Genomic DNA, 17,484 nt, shown 5'->3' on the forward strand with positions numbered 1-17,484 from the left:
TGACAAATCTGTCCCCACTGTCTTCATCTTTGACTCTACATCTGCTTAGTATGCGTTTATGTTGCTCCTGACTGTATGAGTATCTGCATCAGTGTGATGAACAAAGGTGACCTTGAATGCGTGACGGTGCGTTGCTGTCTGCATGCATGCCTCTGTGCTGCTGTGTGTGTTCTATTTAATACTTATTTGTGGGATAATGTAGGTATTTTCATATCAGCGCTGATGCAGCTTTGGTTGTCAGTGTTCATTTGTGTTTAATGCTTATGGGTAATTACGATTTACAAGAGTCTGGGTTAGCTTTGAATCTGTGTGACAGTGTCTCTGGTATTTTAGGATGACAGTGAGTGTGCCAATTTTTCTACGTATAAGGAAATGTGTGCATATGTCTGTATGTATGTGTGGTTCTCTCCTTTTTGCATACTTGAGAATCCTTTTTTCATTTGACAATAACAATAACGTTTTTTTCTGTGTGTGAGAACTTGTTTTTGTATTATCAAGTGCATTTGCATCACATTGACTTTCTGTAGGAAGTTGTATATTTGCCTATGTCTATCTCTGCCTGTGCCTGTGTGTAAGTTTTTGCACTTTCATCTTTCATTTCTATGCCTTTCTTTGTGTGTATTTATGCATTTGACACTACTCCTGTATGTGTCATCGTCAATGTGCCTCTGAGCAATGCTTGAATGCTTGTGTGATTGTCGGTGGGTGTCTGTAATTCGGCATGTCAATATATGCATTTATTTGTGGCACAATTATGTGCATTTATTGGTATGTTAATCAGCACATCTGCACACATATTAAAGTATTTGCATTTTAAAGTACTTATGTTGGTGATTGTATCTCCCTATGATACAGAAAGAGATAGTCGAAAGACGTCAGTTTTTCTATCTTTGCATTCTAACAATATAAAAGTACTACATTTCAATATCCTCAAACTTATGCCAAATTTTCCTTGTGAGACTTTCAAATAAATAATAGCAGTATCTGCGAATACTCTCTTCCATGCACTCCTTTGTACCTAAAGCAAACCTTTTGGAACGCCTCAAAACAACTTCAGCAGAAAAAAAAACTGAAACAAGCTTATCCAGTTGATCAGTGTAATGATTCTAAAAGGCTATACTTTCAGTACAATTCTTGGAAGTATAGAAGATGCACGATGACAGTGAAGGAATACATGAAATACTAGTGAACAGATATCTGACCAGATAATGTGGCAGGTTTACCAGATCGATTTCCTGGCTGTCATCTTTGCAGGTCACCCAGTAAAAGGATATAAGTCTTACACCGGCCTTTTCCATTCTCTGAAACTGCAAGTGCTGTTCCTCGCATTTCAGACAGGTAGGTTTCAAAGCTTCATGCTGTAACGACAACAAAGAATTGTTATTAGATGAAGCAGTCCTTAATCCATTTCGAAATCTGATTACTCACTGATCGACTGATTATCTTCTCCACGAGGTTCCAGTAACATTCATCAAATGCGATCTTGCCCAGACTTTTATGAAACCACTTCTTATGCAGTATTATCTGAGCAGGAAACAGCCCACGTTTAGCTTCAATCATGAACTCAAGAATCTACGCCTGTTTTGCTCTCTTTTACTTTAAACAGCTACTGGAGTATAACGGCAAAACTGATCTTTGCCATCTTGTTCACAGTGAATATCGAGAGACGGCAGGACAATGGTCCAGGAGCGTATCAGTGATGACCAAATGACGTAGAACACTAAATGCCAACTGGCCTAATTTTGGTCCTATATCTTATAAGCTCATGAATCTGTGTAAGCATGGACCAAACAGGAGGAAAATAATCGAGTGAAGATATGGATAAATTGAAGTTTTGCTGATACGGTATGAACAGGCAGGAAAATACATGCGTTTTAAAAGTTTTCCGTCCCTTTAAACGTTTGTCAATATGACTATCAAGTTAATTGTTGGGAAGTTGATAACCCCTTCTCTCAAAACAAAGTTGCTGTTATACTTGCCTCAGTTTTGAGTACATATTGGTTCTTCCGTTTCATCTGGACTTTTACCGAATTCTATTCTCACAGTCTTTGCCTGAACTGAAAGTCAAAGCGGATAGGGTTAAATAAGAGAGCCGTTATTTGGCAGATCCAGTTTGCGACAGAAAAGGTTTTATTCGGTGCAGGTTGGGAACAGCTCAAAGCATGTCTGCAAAATCCCAAGCAGTTGCAAAATATGTACATAAAGTACGCCACATTCTGAATCAGAGAATCGATACATAGAATCCCCACAGTGTGGAAGCAGACCATCCCACCCAACAGGTAAACTCAGACCCTCTGAAGAACATCCCATCCCGATCACGATCAATCTGCATTTCCCGTGACTAAAGCATGTAATCTTCTCATTCGTTAACACTATGAAAGATTCAGCACAGCCGAAACTATTCACTTGCACATATTTGGACTGGGGGAGGAATCTGCAGCAGGTGTTCAATTGATTTATCACTCTGACAAGTCACTTCCGCATTTTCAACTTCGAATTCAATGTTTAAAACTGAGTATAGGAGCCACAAACTTTAGCAAATGTTGGCTTTCCTGACGTTGATATAGAAAACAATATTGACAGATTTTCTACAGATGACAGATTGTAATTAGAACATCGAAAATTCTCCAAAGCGATCCAGGAATGTAATGTCCTGATGTGTCTGAAGTTGCAAACCCCATGCGAGGCATAAGGACTTTGATATGACTTGACTGCAATCTTTGACAGAAACTCTAATTAACTGGATTTTGTGTTATGCTGTGAAAGATGTAGCGGTTCATGAACATTTCGCCCTCTCCCCCAAAAATCACCGATATGCAACTACCTAAGATTAAACGTTCATTATTGCATTTTCCTTCCATTCGACCAGTTTATCAAAGGGGAAAATGTCATTTTCTGTGTTCTCCATTTCTTGCAATCACATATGTGTGTGAACTGTATATATTTAAAATGCAAAAAGAATGAGCAAAAGTGGAAGCTTCCAATATGATTATGGCTTTTTGAATCTGATGCAACACATTTAAAACATAAAAGTTCCGATGTATACTCGACAGCGTAGAGTTGGAGAGAATGTTTCCTCCTGTGAGATATTATAAAATGAAGGGCTCGATGAAGTTGATTTTGAACGGGGCGCCAATTTAAGAAATAAATGAGCAATGTTTTGTTTTTTCACATTGTTCTGTGAATCTTTGTTATTCCCTTCCTCGAATTCAGTGGATTCCAACCATTTCAATATGGAGCTGAAAAATTATTAAATAGCCAATGGATCCAAGAATAGCAGCGGAGTTTGGATCTGATCTTAAATTCAGATCTGCTGTGATCATATTGAGTGTTTCAGTAGGACAGGAGGGTGAAGTGACCTCTTCTTCTGCTTTAGGTTTGTTAAATGGCTCATCAGTTTTGAGATGAAGCACACGATGGGGAAAGCAACAGTATGACGAAGACTTGATACTGGTAATCGATGAGCAATTTTCGATTCAACCTTACAAGACATTGTTCAACGTTTGCTCTGGTTATGGGGTGAAAGTCTAATTTGTGAACGTTTGTCTTATGGCCTTATGGTCTCAATGTTTGGCGACCCCAAGATAATCCATTCACATTCCCAAAAATAACACTAACCATTACTGTCCGTTTCCTATCTCTCAGCCAATTGCTTATATTTACGTTTGAGTTGGAGTTTCTTCCTCCACCGATTGATCAAGACCGTCAGTGAAATCCCCTTGTAATACCCTGCAATCTACCTTAAACTATGCCTCTGATTATATGGCGTATAGTACATTCCCTCTACACCGCTTCCAACAAATTTCTGAGAGCAGCTACAGCTAGGTTAGTCACCGAACAAAGCCTTCTCTACTCTGCCCCGCAGTAAAAATATGGACAGGAACATGTGAGGAAGATACGGAGGATCAAACATCCCGTGGACATGGACAGCATGTCAACACAGATTAAACGTTTCCTAACGATGTCCCGGTCAGTTAGTACCAGGTCATGCACGACAGGGGGAATTGCAGAGTATAAAATGTTTTAATCGAGAACTCCAGAGCAATACCTCCAAATGGTTCAGTGCAGTGTAATCGACTTTTACATTGTTCTCATTAACATGCACTTAGGACGGTATAGAAAGTGATTGGAGATGGAGACGGTTTGATTCGAAGATTGCATAAAGATCATTACTTGGTTTCGATCAATTTAATTCCTGTCCGTTATAAATCATCAATCAGACATTGTTCCTACGTCATTGTGGACAGTCACCAATCTGGTGAAGTCGATTGTATCAAAAAGAGCAGCATGAAATTTGAACATTTAATTATTGCAACACTGAGCATTTTGTAGCCTTCATAAATCATCAGAATTTGAATATGAAAAATTATGAAGAATTCATCTTCGGCCAGATTGTAGGAAATGCTAACTCGGTAGGATAGCTGGCTTACTGTATCATGCCTTGATTCGGTCGAATAGATAGATAGATAGATAGACAGATAGATAGATAGATAGATAGATAGATAGATAGATAGATAGATAGATAGATAGATAGATAGATAGATAGATAGATAGATAGATAGATAGATAGATAGATAGATAGATAGATAGATAGATAGATAGATAGATAGATAGATAGATAGATAGATAGATAGATAGATCGATAGATAGATCGATAGATAGATCGATAGATAGATAGATAGATAGATAGATAGATAGATAGATAGATAGATAGATAGATAGATAGATAGATAGATAGATAGATAGATAGATAGATAGATAGATAGATAGATAGATAGATAGATAGATAGATAGATAGATAGATAGATAGATAGATAGATAGACAGACAGACAGACAGACAGTCGGACAGACAGATAGACAGACATATAGACAGGCAGACATATATGTTGGACGGCACGGTGGCACAGTGGTTAGCACTGCTGCCTCAGAGCGTCAGAGACCTGGGTTAAATTCCCGCCTCAGGCGACTCTGTGTGGAGTTTGCACTTTCTCCCCGTGTCTGCGTGGGTTTACTCCGGGTGCTCCAGTTTCCTTCCATAATCCAAAAATGTGCAGGTCAGGTGAATTGCTCATGCTAAATTGCTCGTAGTGTTAGGTGAAGGGGTAAATGTAGTGGAATGTGTCTGGGTGGGTTGCGCCTCGGCGGGTGAGTGTGGACTTGTTGGGCCGAAGGACCTGTTTCCACACTGTAAGTAATCTAATCTACATAGATAGAAAAATGGATAGATCGATATATAGACAGATGCATCATTAAATAGACAGAGAGTTAGATAGTTTGATGGATGAATGGATGGGCAGATAGATAGATTGATAGATAGACGTAGAGGTAGGTGGATAGACAGAAAGACAGAATGACTCTGGGGCTTGAAGTCAGAGCATTCCTGCAGGATGCAAATCTTCTTTGAATTCCGTGAAATGTTGTTCGACAATTTATAACAACAATAAATGACATACCAGCAACGTGTCACAAGGCTATTCCAATTTTGATGACAAAGCAGCTTCAGAGCAGAGAATTTGTGACATATCCAAAATCCTTACTGACCCCAACGCCAATGATCAGAGGTATGGTTGAGGACCATGCGTGTACTTTGCCAAAATTCATAAGTGTGGCCTAAAGCCCAAACCATTCCTGTAAGGTGTTCATTGAACAGCGCAGTCTTCAGTCACTCCCTGCGGATGTGTTCACTCACCGCTGTTAATTTCTAACTTAGCCCGTCATGAATGCAGAGAACTGGTAAATGTACGACTGAGTTCTCATCCTCGTTTTAACCCACCACCATCCACACCAGTGTTCTTCCTGTGTAAATTTGACAGTCACTTTTCACTCTGGGAGTCTGCAGATGCCCATCATCAAATCTGTGTGGATTGTTCATTGACCATTTTTTAACCTATTGAGTTACAATCCAGACTCTATCATTGATAGCACCACTTAATTACTTTTGCTCCAAGGGTCAAATGATATATCCGCATATTCCTGACTTCTTCTCTGAACCGAGCATGTGTTATGGCTTAGATGCTATTGTTTGAGCAGCAACTCGTTAGCTGGAGAATGAAGCCTAAAGCTATGAAATATGCTGGCACAAGGATATTAACGTTTAGATCGCTAAATCGCTGAAGCATAGGCATCACTATAAATACCGCACACACAGGATTAAATTGCCAGAAATGGCAAAGAGTAAAATAGTGGACCTCCTTCGATTTTCTATCGTCGTGTATCTGGGACTCGACCAAATGCTGTGCAATGAAAATCGCCTGTAGGCTCTGTTGCTCACGAAAATTTATCTGATGGTAAACGTGTTGATTTGGGGGTCAGTTCAAACAGGAATCAGAGTTTGAGAATGTGGTGAGTAACTGTAGTCGCAGCCCATAAAGTCAAATTAGTATCATGCACATTCAGATCAAAAAACACAGGTTCATTCAAGAAACTATATATTGCTGTACGTAAAATACCAGACCACGTGCTTTAAAATTCTCAAGACAGTCACGGCTCCAAAACTACAGCGGATTTTCTCTCACTCCAATGTTCAGGTTACAGCTTCTGCTAAAAAATGGCCAGAATGCTATCAAAGGTAAATGCGACAGTGTACCAGAAAGAGCAGTCTGTGACTGCTTAAAGCAGAGCAGCGTCAAATTTGTACACATCCATATGCGCCAGGAAAAGAAAGTGTTCTGGAAAAACAATGAAACTATGTCTTAATATCAGGTCGATAAGCACCACCAGCAGATCTGCCGTTGGCATGGTCACAAACGATTGACACATCTGGAGAAACACATCTTTCCCAGTGAAGGATCACATTCGATTTTGAGTTAACTGAGAAAGTAAACACGGCTATTATGTAACAGGATGCATTCAGCAGTAAACCAATGATTGAGCATTTACTCGCAACACTACTACAACACAGTAGGAGCAGTTTTTACTACATAGAATGCATGCTGCCGTCTTTGCCCCATCATCTTTCCAACTCATGTCTTCATGAAAAAGATTTGTACGGACAACACATCCTGAGCTCTGCATATTTTCCATTGCATCTCACACACACGCCATTGAGATTGAAATAAAAGTGGTCTTTCATTCATGTTCGCTGGATCAAAAGCCAGGAAGCCCATTTGAAACGATACTGCGGGACCCGTTCATCAGAGGCACTGCAAAAATCAAACATGGAAGCTCATCAGTTTTTTTTCCTGGGACAAATGTACAAGTGGTCCCTGTATATAGAATATAGAGCAAAGAGCATTAGTGCGCAGTACAGGTCATTTTGCCCCCGACATGTGAAACCAATCTGAATCTCATCTAACCTGTATTATTCCACTATTGTCTATATGTTATTCTGTAACGATTTAAATGTCCTTACTGCAGCTTATCAATGTCTCTCCTTAACATTCAACATCATCCACTAATGTCCAAAATTCGATCGACTTCAGTGCCATCCGCACATTTATTAAACCATCCTGGTACACCCACATCCGGGTGATTTATTTTTAAAATGACAAACCACAGTTGGCCCAAAACAAATCTTTGTGTATTACACTTGTATCTGAATTCTGGGCTAAACATTTTCCAACAACCACCACGCTCTCTCTTCTGCTAGCTCGCCTATATATGATCCGAACCGCTAAATCACCCACAATCTCATGCCTCCGTATTTTCTGTAATATCCGATCGTGGGGAACCTTTTCAAGCGCTTTACTGAAATTCACATACACCACATCCGCCGCTCCTCAAAGAACTCAATTCGGTTTGTCAGGTACGATCTACAACTCAAAAAGCTGTGTTGTGTAGTCAAATTTTTGGTTTCTAGATGATTATTAATTCTATCTCTTGTAATCCGTCCCAACTCTTTGCCCAGATCGGATAAAAGCTCAATGTTATGCCAATACTAGTCATGATTTGCAGATGCCGGTGTTGGACTGGGGTGTACAAAGTCAAAAGTCACACAACACAAAGTTATAGTACAACAAGCTTGATTGGAAGCACTGGCTTTCGGAGCGCAGCTCCTTCATCAGGTGGCAGTCAACCTGTTGAAGGAGCAGCGCACCGAAAGCTAGTGCTTCCAATTTAACCAGTTGAACTATAACCTAGTGTTGTGCGATTTTTAACTTTATAAAAACACCAGGGTTGCCTCTACTCCCCTTCCTCAACAAGGGGAGAACATTTGCTATCCTCCAGTCGACTCGCACTGTTCCTGTAATCAATGAGGGTCTAAGGATGAAAGCGACAGGCTCTGTAATCTCCTCATTAGCTTCCCAAAGAATCCCATTCGGCCCAGGGACGTATCTATTTCTACACTTTCCAGAATCGCTATCGTATTCTTTTTATGATCCTCTATCCAATCTAGTCTAATAATCTATAAGTGAATATACTCCTCGATAAAATGCGTTTACAATGTTTTCTGGGTTAGGCTGATGCTGCTTGCCAGAGATTATTCACGACCCCTCCTGGCCCTTCTTAGCTCTCTATTTAGGTCTTTCTTGACTAACGTAAAAGTCTTAAGTGCCCTAACAGAGATTCAGATCTCATCTTTATACTCTTCTCCTTCTTCCTCTTGACAACAGATTCAACTATTTTAGCAAACCATTGCTCTCACGCTTGACCACTTCATCCCTGCCTGACAGGTGCATACCTTTCAAGGACAGGCAGTAGTTGGTTAAACATCTTCAAATTTCAATTCTGTTTATCCCCTGCTGTTTCCTTTCCCATCCCACGCGTCCCACATCTTGCCTAATTACATCATTATTGACATTTCCCAGCTACAGCTCTTGACTGTGGCATTAACCTATTACTTTCTATCGTTAAACTAAACATAACCAATTTTTGGTCACGACCACCAAAGTGCTCACCTTCCTCCAAAGCAAACACCTCGCCTGATTCATTATCAATTACCAATCCAATGTCACCTCGCCACTTGTTGACTTACCGACACATCATCTCAGAAAACACTTTTCCACACGTTGGACAAAAGTTGACCAATCAATTTACTTGAACGATGGCTTTTCCAGTCAATATTCTGAAAGTTAATCTCTCTCATAACAACTACCAGTTCATTTTCGCTCCTATATAAAAGCATGTTTACAATCCTTTCCTCTCCATCTCTGGAATTTTCCGCAAGTCTATGCAAAACTGCCAACTGTGTGATCCCTCCTTTCCTGATTCTCATCTCACCCCAAACTAAATGACAAATCCTCACCACCATGTATTTCCCTCAACGAAATGCTGTCCTTGACTATCAACTCACCCATTTTATCACCTTCACAGTGCCTATTGAAACAAAGAAAGCCCGAAATTGCCACTACAATTCCTATCCCTGCTCTACATTTCTTGGAAATGGGAATAACGTCGATGTCCCAGCGACCAGTCCATGCTGCCAGTTCACACACCTTATTCTGGCTACTCCTGGTGTTGAAGTCGACAAACGTCAAATCATCTTCCTGCCTGCCAGCAAAACCTCCACTCTTTGATACCTTATTCAAGCCCACACTACTCTAAACTTCCTGTGAACTGGAGCTACTACTCCGGTTCCCATCCTCCTCAATGGGCGGCACGGTGGCACAGTGGCACAGTGGTTAGCACTGCTGCCTCATAGCGCCTGAGACCCGATTTCAATTCCCGCCTCAGACGACTGACTGTGTGGAATTTGCACGTTCTCCCCGTGTCTGCGTGGGTTTCCTCCCACAGTCACAAAGATGTGCAGGTCAGGTGAATTGTCCATGCTAAATTGTCCGTAGCGTTAGGTAAGGGGTAAATGTAGGGGTATGGGTGGGTTGCGCTTCGCCGGGTCGATGTGGACTTGTTGGGCCGAAGGGCCTGTATCCACACTGTAATGAATTCGCGTCCACCCTACCGAAGAGCATTGGCAATCCGGTTACCCCGCCTGCCCCAGGATATTTGATTCCCTTTGGTTTCGGTTTTTAAGACCATCCCTTTTGTAGAGGTCCCATCTATGACAGAATGAACCTCAATATAGGTATCTGAGTGCCTCAATCTTGCACCATCTCTGTAGCCATGTGTTCACCGTTTCTCTAGCTGTTCCGCCCCCCGCAAGCAAGTGGCATGGTAACAAGCCAGAGATAGGGTGGATTACATGAACAGTGCTAGAACACTGGAGGATAGCAAACAGAGTTATGTTCTAGTTCGAATCTTCCACCCAAATTCTTTGATTTTCTGCCTTACATCTGTATCCTGCTTGTGTCATTGGTGCCGATGTGGAACACGGCTTTGGTCTGCTACACCTTCTCCTCAACGATTGCATGTGAGAAGGACAGCTTGCACCTGAAATAGAGGAGCACTGATGTCCTGGGCTGGTAGTCTTTGAGAAATCCTGGAAAGCATTTAACGTATATTAGCAGGGCGTTGTGAACTGCAGTTGCTCATGATCTGACGGAGGTGGTCATGAACTGCAAGCTACAGCGTGCAGACAGATTGTGAGGAGGCATAAACAATTGATTGGGCATAGATGCAGTCTGTGTGATGGTTTGAAGTTTGTCTATGTTAACACAATAAGTGTCAGCAATACCGCTGACGAACTTACAGCACAGCTGGAACCATGGTGTGATCATTACGTCGACTTGAATGTAACAGGTGCAGGAAAAGTTGTTGAATGGAGGAGTGGCATTGCTAATCAGGGATAGCATCACAGATGCAATCAGGGACATCATAGACGAGGGTATCTCTATCGAATTTGTAAGGGTGGAAGTCAGAAAAAGGGAAGAAGTAGTCATTTTATAGGAAATTTTCTACAGGCCTCCTTTCACAACAGAGCCACAGCACAGCAGATTGGGAGGCACGGTGTGGAAATTGCAGAAGTACTGGGCTCTTGCCATGTGTCATTTTAAAAGAGCTAATAATGAATGGAAACTGCATAGCCAAATAGTTCGGTTGAAGCAGTCTTTTTTTTAATCAGTTGAGTCCAGGAAGGGTTCCTCACTCAGTAGATAGATAGGCCGACTAGAGGTGAGGCCATATTGGATTTGATGCTTGGCAAGAAACAATGCCAAGTGAGTGATCTTTCGATGGGAAACCATTTTGGTGATCATGATCTTTACTCACTGACCTTCACTATGCTCATTAAGTGAAGTAAGAGCAGACAGAATAGGAAAATATTGAAATGGGGGAGGTGGAATTAGAACGGTAATAGGCACGAACTGTGGCGCCTAAACTTGGAAGGGATGTTCTCTTGGAAATACACTTTAGAAATGTGGAGATGATATTTGGAACATGTGCAGATAGTTCTAGACGGATTTGTTCCGCTGAGTCAAGAAAACAACATCAGGTTGAAAGTAGGTGATAGCGATTCAGAACATCTAGCCAAGAGGAAGAAGGAAGATTTCTTCAGGTTGAGGAGCAGAAAGTGAGTACTTCAGATGCTGGAAATCAGAGTCGGGAGTGTGGTGCTTGAAAAACTCAGCTGGCCATCAGGAAAGATTGAAAGGCTGATGCCCAAAACGTAGATTCTCCTGTTCCTCAGATGCAGCCAGACCGACTTGTCAATAGCCTGTCAGGACTTCAGCTTGACCATCAGCGTGAAGAAAAACAATATTTTGGGTCAAAGAGAGAAGCATGTCTCTGCCATGACAATCAACTCTATGAGCATTGCCTACACCATCACAACCAATCTCTCCCTAGACTCCGAGATTAACAGACGGATCGAACGAGCAGCCTGAACATTCGTCAGGCTAACAAATAGAGTCTGGGAGATCAGAAAGCTAACGACACATTCCAAGGTTGCAGTCGACAGTTCCTGCATTCTCAATACACTCCTTGATGGCAGCAAGTCCAGGAGCCTCTACACCAGACAAGACTGACAGCTCAACACCTTTCACCTTCGCAGACTGGGATGCATTGTGGACATCAAGTGGACTGACTGAGTCACCAAAAATGAGGTCCTGGATCACGACCACATACCCAGCCTGTTCACCCTGCTCCAACAATGCCCTCTCTGCTGACTGGACCTAAAACCGCATGTCAAACAGGAGGATCCTGAAAGTCCTGCTTTACGGGAAACTTCCCTCCAGCAAGGAACCACAAGGGAGGCCCAATCTTCGGTTCAAAGTTGTCCGCAAGAGAGTCATTAAATCACCGAATATGATTGTCGAGAGCTGCGAGGACATTGCAAGCGAACACTCTTGCTGAGAATGGAATTATGCAGAGGGCAGAAAGGAGGAGTAGAGAAGCTGAAGGCCTGCTGCTGAAGAGAAGCGCATCAGTCGAAAAGGAACAGCGCCAAGACTACACTGGAGGGCAGCGCTTTCAAGTGCAGTCAGTGCAACCGAGAAAGCCACTTCTGTGAGACCTCTGCAGCTACAACAGTCGCTGATCTGCCAGCAAAGAGTGAAGCAAGACTTCCCAATCGCAGATCCATGATATCACGAGAATAACGGTTGCCAATGATTGTAATCTTATGTGAGTAAGAAGTGGATGGCCAGAATGAGGGTAGGGTCGAACAGGAATGCAAAAGGAAATTTGTACCTGGAGTCAGAGACGCAGTGGACGTCCTTCATGAATACTTTGTTTCAGTTTTCATGACTGAAAGGGATCTCAATGTTTCAGAAAACAGCTTTAAGCAGAATGGTATATTCGAACAAGGTGATGTTGAGAAAGAGGATGTGCCGAAAATTTTGAAAAGCATGACGATATATAAATCCCCTGGGCTAGCAAGGACATACTCAAGGTTGCTACGGGAATAGAGGTAATCGATTGTTGAGCCTTTTTTGATGATCTTTACGTCCTCACTGTACACTGGGGGAGCTCCAAATGCATGGAAAGTGGCAAATGCTATTCACTTCTTTAAGTAAAAAGAATAGGGAAATATCTGGGAACTTCTGGCCAATCAGTCTTACGTCTGTGGTGAGCAATTTATTGGATGGTATTATGACAGACAGGATCCATGATTACTGAGGAAGCCATAACATGATTAGAAATAGTCACCATGACTTTGTGAGTATTGGTTTGTGTGGAGGACTCTTATAGATTGAGAAATGATACTGACAGGGTGCAGAGCTGAGCTGTTAAGTGTGAAATGGACTTGAACTTCGAAAAGTGTGAAGTCATTCATGTTGGAAGTTGGAATTTGAAGGCAGAATGCAGGGTGAAACGCAGGATCATTGGCAACGTGGAGGAACAGAGAGATCATGGCTTCCACGTTCCATGTTGCCAAACAGCTCGATACAGTTGTTAAGAAGGCGAATGGCTTGTTCGATTTCATTAGCAGGGGAATTGAGCTTAAGAGCCGTGAGGTTATGCTGCAGCACTATAACGTCCTCGTTAGACCACACTTGGTGTATTCTGGTAAGTACTGGTGGACTCATGAAAGCTGGCATGTGGAAGCGAGAGAGAGGGTGCAGATGAGATTTACTGGGTTGCTGCCTGGGACCAAGAACATGTCTTATGCAGAATGTTTGGAGCAAGGAAGGATTAAAGGGGACTGGATAGAGATGCATGTGATAAAGTGAGGCATAGACAGAGTGGATAGTCAGAGCCTTCTTTACCCATTTCAGAAACGGCCATCATAAGGGTGCATACGTTTATGGTGACTGGTGAAAGGTTTAGTGATGTTACAGGCAGGTACTTTACGCAGACAGTGGTGAGAGCGTGGAGTCTATTGCGTAATGTGATAGACAATAGAACCAGACACATTACGCATATTTGAGCGACTCTTGGTTAGGCACACAGATGATAAGAAAATGTAGGATATGCAGGCTAGTGTGATTGAAGTATAGGTCAAAAGGTCGGCAAAGAATCAGGGGTCACGGGCCTTTGCTGTGAGGCAACGTTGTATGTTCTATGTCTTATTCTCTCTATTCTATGCAATTAGTGATCGATGATAAATGCTACATAACGACTGTAGACGAGTGACCATGTGTAAGTGTCTCACGGAGTGAGTGAGTAAGTCCATACATCACACAGAGATTGGATGTGAATGCTTGTGCGCATGTGTGAGTTTGTGCATACGTTTTTTGTGAGTGCATGTATCAGAATCTATGCAAAGATTTTAATGCAAATTTATAATTAGAATGCGCAGGTGTTTTTGCAATTTGCGTGAGTTCAAGCGTGTGGAGATGTTTGAGCGAGATGGTATATGGCTGCGACAAAATGTGAGAAAACGGCAGAGTGTCTGGGAGAGACTTTTTGTGAGGGAGTGTTTCTGATTTTCTGTGGGTGCAATTCTGCGTGACTGTATCTGTATTTACCAGAATTCTCAGAATTCTCACGCCAGGACTATAACTTCAATCGATAATAATCATGATGTATTTCGCGTTTATGATCTATGTTGAAGAATAGATACGAAAATTTGCAGTAAATTTGATGTAGTCACTCCTTACCAGGTATCAGGGATCAAGACCGAAACCAATAACGATCAGCTGCTGAAAGTCGAGCCAACTTTTCTCCAGTAATTAGTGTACACTGGTCAAACATAGGGTTACAATTCACAACGCACATCAAATGGATCAGGATGAAACAATGAGGAAAGGACAGAACAATTCGGCACACAGATGACAACGTACAATTCAGGAGACGAAGAGGAGTGTTCTACACAATTTAGAGACACTATACTAGAGGTAACATACTTATTGTGATACTGACAGCAGCAAGAGCGGGAAATAGATATGCGCGACCTCCTAAAATATATCCTGTATGTTGGTGGCTTCCCCATCTAATGAAACTAGATCTGTCAAATGCATGATGCCTCTGCTGTGGGTGGGTAAAGTGTAATTCTGTGGAGTGCCGTCGGCGCAAGCTGATTCCTGTGAAGGGAAATAGTTGTGCAGAGCAGAAAGAACAATCCCTGAGAGACAATGTTCTGATTTTGTTTTTTTTTTCTGGTCGGGCATTAAATCAGCGTGACCAGCTAAGTTCTGTTAATGGGATTGTTTACTGTGTTTACAGTCACTGGGCAAATGATTTCAATTAGCGTCCTTTCAGTTCAAATGCTTTTCATTGAAACACAACTTCAGTAATCTGAAGTTAAGTCTGAGAGTTAAGCTGACCTGCGTCACTGTTTTAACGAACTCAAGAGTGAGAGGGCAGGTCTGTCGGTGTAGAACGTAACTTCTCACACACACACACAAACGTGTGTGTGTGTGTGTGTGCATCTACACATGCATGTCTATAGAATTCTGTGTTTTACACCATGTACTGAAATCAGAAATGAATAGGTTTTAAACACCAAGGATTGTTTCAAGGATTCCTCCACGTTCCTAAATAGATTACTTGATGTTCATTGTACGTGTTGCTTATTCAACAGGTGGCTCAAGCAATGGTCGTGGCCTTGTTACAGGGTGTTGAAGCCAGACTTTGTGGCAGCGTTAGAAGAATAACTGGAGATTTTACTGATAGCACGTTTATATATGCCATTAGAGTGATTCGGATCTACAGCACAGAAAAAAAGGCACTCCTGCCTATAACACCTAAAATGACCAAAAGCAGCCAATGAACGGTTTGAGTTCCGTTTGCCAGCATTTTCCCCGTTGCCAACCATACCTTGACATTATAAATAGATACTGAGTTCATTAAGTTGCAATATCTCCAGAGGAAGATCGTTGTGTGTGGGCCAGCAAGTGGGCCTTCGCACAAAATGATATGACCAGCTACCAAAGGCAACTGTCGGGCTCCTGGTTAGCGGACCAGCTTGTGGGTGTGCCCGGTAGTGACAGATGTCATTGGACATCAGAAACTAGAAGATGGTGTGCCATTCCCTCACCTTCCCTGTCGAATTTCCTGCTTAAAGCTGATTTATGTTCCCACACCAGTGGCTTGAACTGTGCCCTTTGACCAGTAAATCAGACATTCCAGTTCGTGTACTAGTTGCAATGTGATTCTTGAAATGAAGTACGAGCAAACTGGAGAAGAGGGAGATTGAAATATTAATCTCAGAGAGTCATATCGACTGGGGCAATGAACAGTGTTCCTATTTTATTCGTCTACTCCATCGCAAAATCTATTTTGATATTCATGTATTTGGAAGCGGCCCGTCGTCCCATTAAGTCGGCAACGACCATAAATTGACTATTCGTTGTCCCCATCACACGTTTCCCGTACCAGCCCCATAATATTTAATTTTATTGCATATCAATTACTCGTCCAAGTGCTATCCAGAGTTGATGAGGATTCATGCCTCAGCTTTTTACTAGGTGGTGCATTCCAGGCACTTACTAATCTCTGTGTGATTGTGAAATCTTCATGTCTCCTGTGCAATTTTCCCGAGTTTCACCTGAAAGAGATGTCTCTCATGTTGCTGACCATACATCGAAAGGTACCAGCAGCATGCAATCCGCGTGCCACATTACCTTATACATCTCAGTCAAGCTCTCGCTGACCGTTTCTGCTTCAACTGAGATGACCCAATGTGTTTTCATAGGTATACTGTTCTGTCACTGTCAGCATCCTGGTGAATGTCCTCTGCATCTTCTCCAATGGAATCACATCATTGATACAGTGCGGAGACCAGAAATGCATAAAAAATTTCACAAGTGGACCAGCCGAAGTTTTGCGCAGTACTAACGGGACCAGAAACTTAAAGGGATGAATGGAAGATCAATGGAAGAGGCTGGGAATATTAAAGAGAAACTGTCCTCCTGGACCCCTCCCTCTAACTCCAACTCCTGTTTATCAACGACAAGGCACCAGTCAGCAGTGGGACAGAATGCTCCCCACGTCCATGGATGAGTGCAACTCCAACAACGCTCAGTTACATTACACCATCCAACAACTTCACTGTTGAAACGACACATCAACTCTGAGCTACAGTCATGGCAGTGCGTGAAATGCTCTGCAAATATAGAATAGGCTCCTTAGACACCACAAAACTAACTCATGATGCTAGGATCAAGAATCTGCAAATTGTTGGAGCAGGGCACTCGGCCCGTCGAGTCCATACCATCCCTCTCAAAGGCAAGCCACACGGACCTACCTCCTTACAATATCCATGCAACCCTGCAATTTACTTTGCTAATCCACCAAGCCTGCAGGTCTCTTTTCACCCTTCACAATTTATCATGCGTAATCCACGTTATGTGCACGGTCGTTAAACTGTAGAAGCAAAGTGGAGTCACCAAAGGAAACGTATGCAGACACAGGTATGGCATTGAAACTCCACAGTTAGCAGAGGGGAGTGTTGAAAAAGGATCCTTAGTGCTGTGAAGCAGCAAAGGAAAACATTGACCCACCGTGCTGCTCAAAACAAGACAATGCATGGAAATACCTTCCCCTGTAAGTTTCCTTTCAAAACATTTATCATCTTGACATGGGCCGTCATTGTTATTCGTTCAGCGTCGCTAAGTTCAAAGCCGCGAACGTCATAAAGCACATGGACTGCCCCGGGTCAGGGAGCACAATCTCAAAGAAAGATATTGGCCCATTGTAGACAGAGATGAGAAGGAATTTCTTCGATCATGCTAGAATGAATCTGATGAATTCCTTACTGCAAACGAATGTCGAGGTTAGGGTTGACAGAATGTTAATCAAGAAGGGAATCAATGGTAATGAACAAA

The sequence above is a fragment of the Chiloscyllium plagiosum genome, unplaced genomic scaffold (assembly GCF_037043375.1).
Source record: "Chiloscyllium plagiosum isolate Xiang-an unplaced genomic scaffold, Cpla_swu_hap1 HiC_scaffold_52, whole genome shotgun sequence".
Lineage (NCBI taxonomy): Eukaryota > Metazoa > Chordata > Chondrichthyes > Orectolobiformes > Hemiscylliidae > Chiloscyllium > Chiloscyllium plagiosum.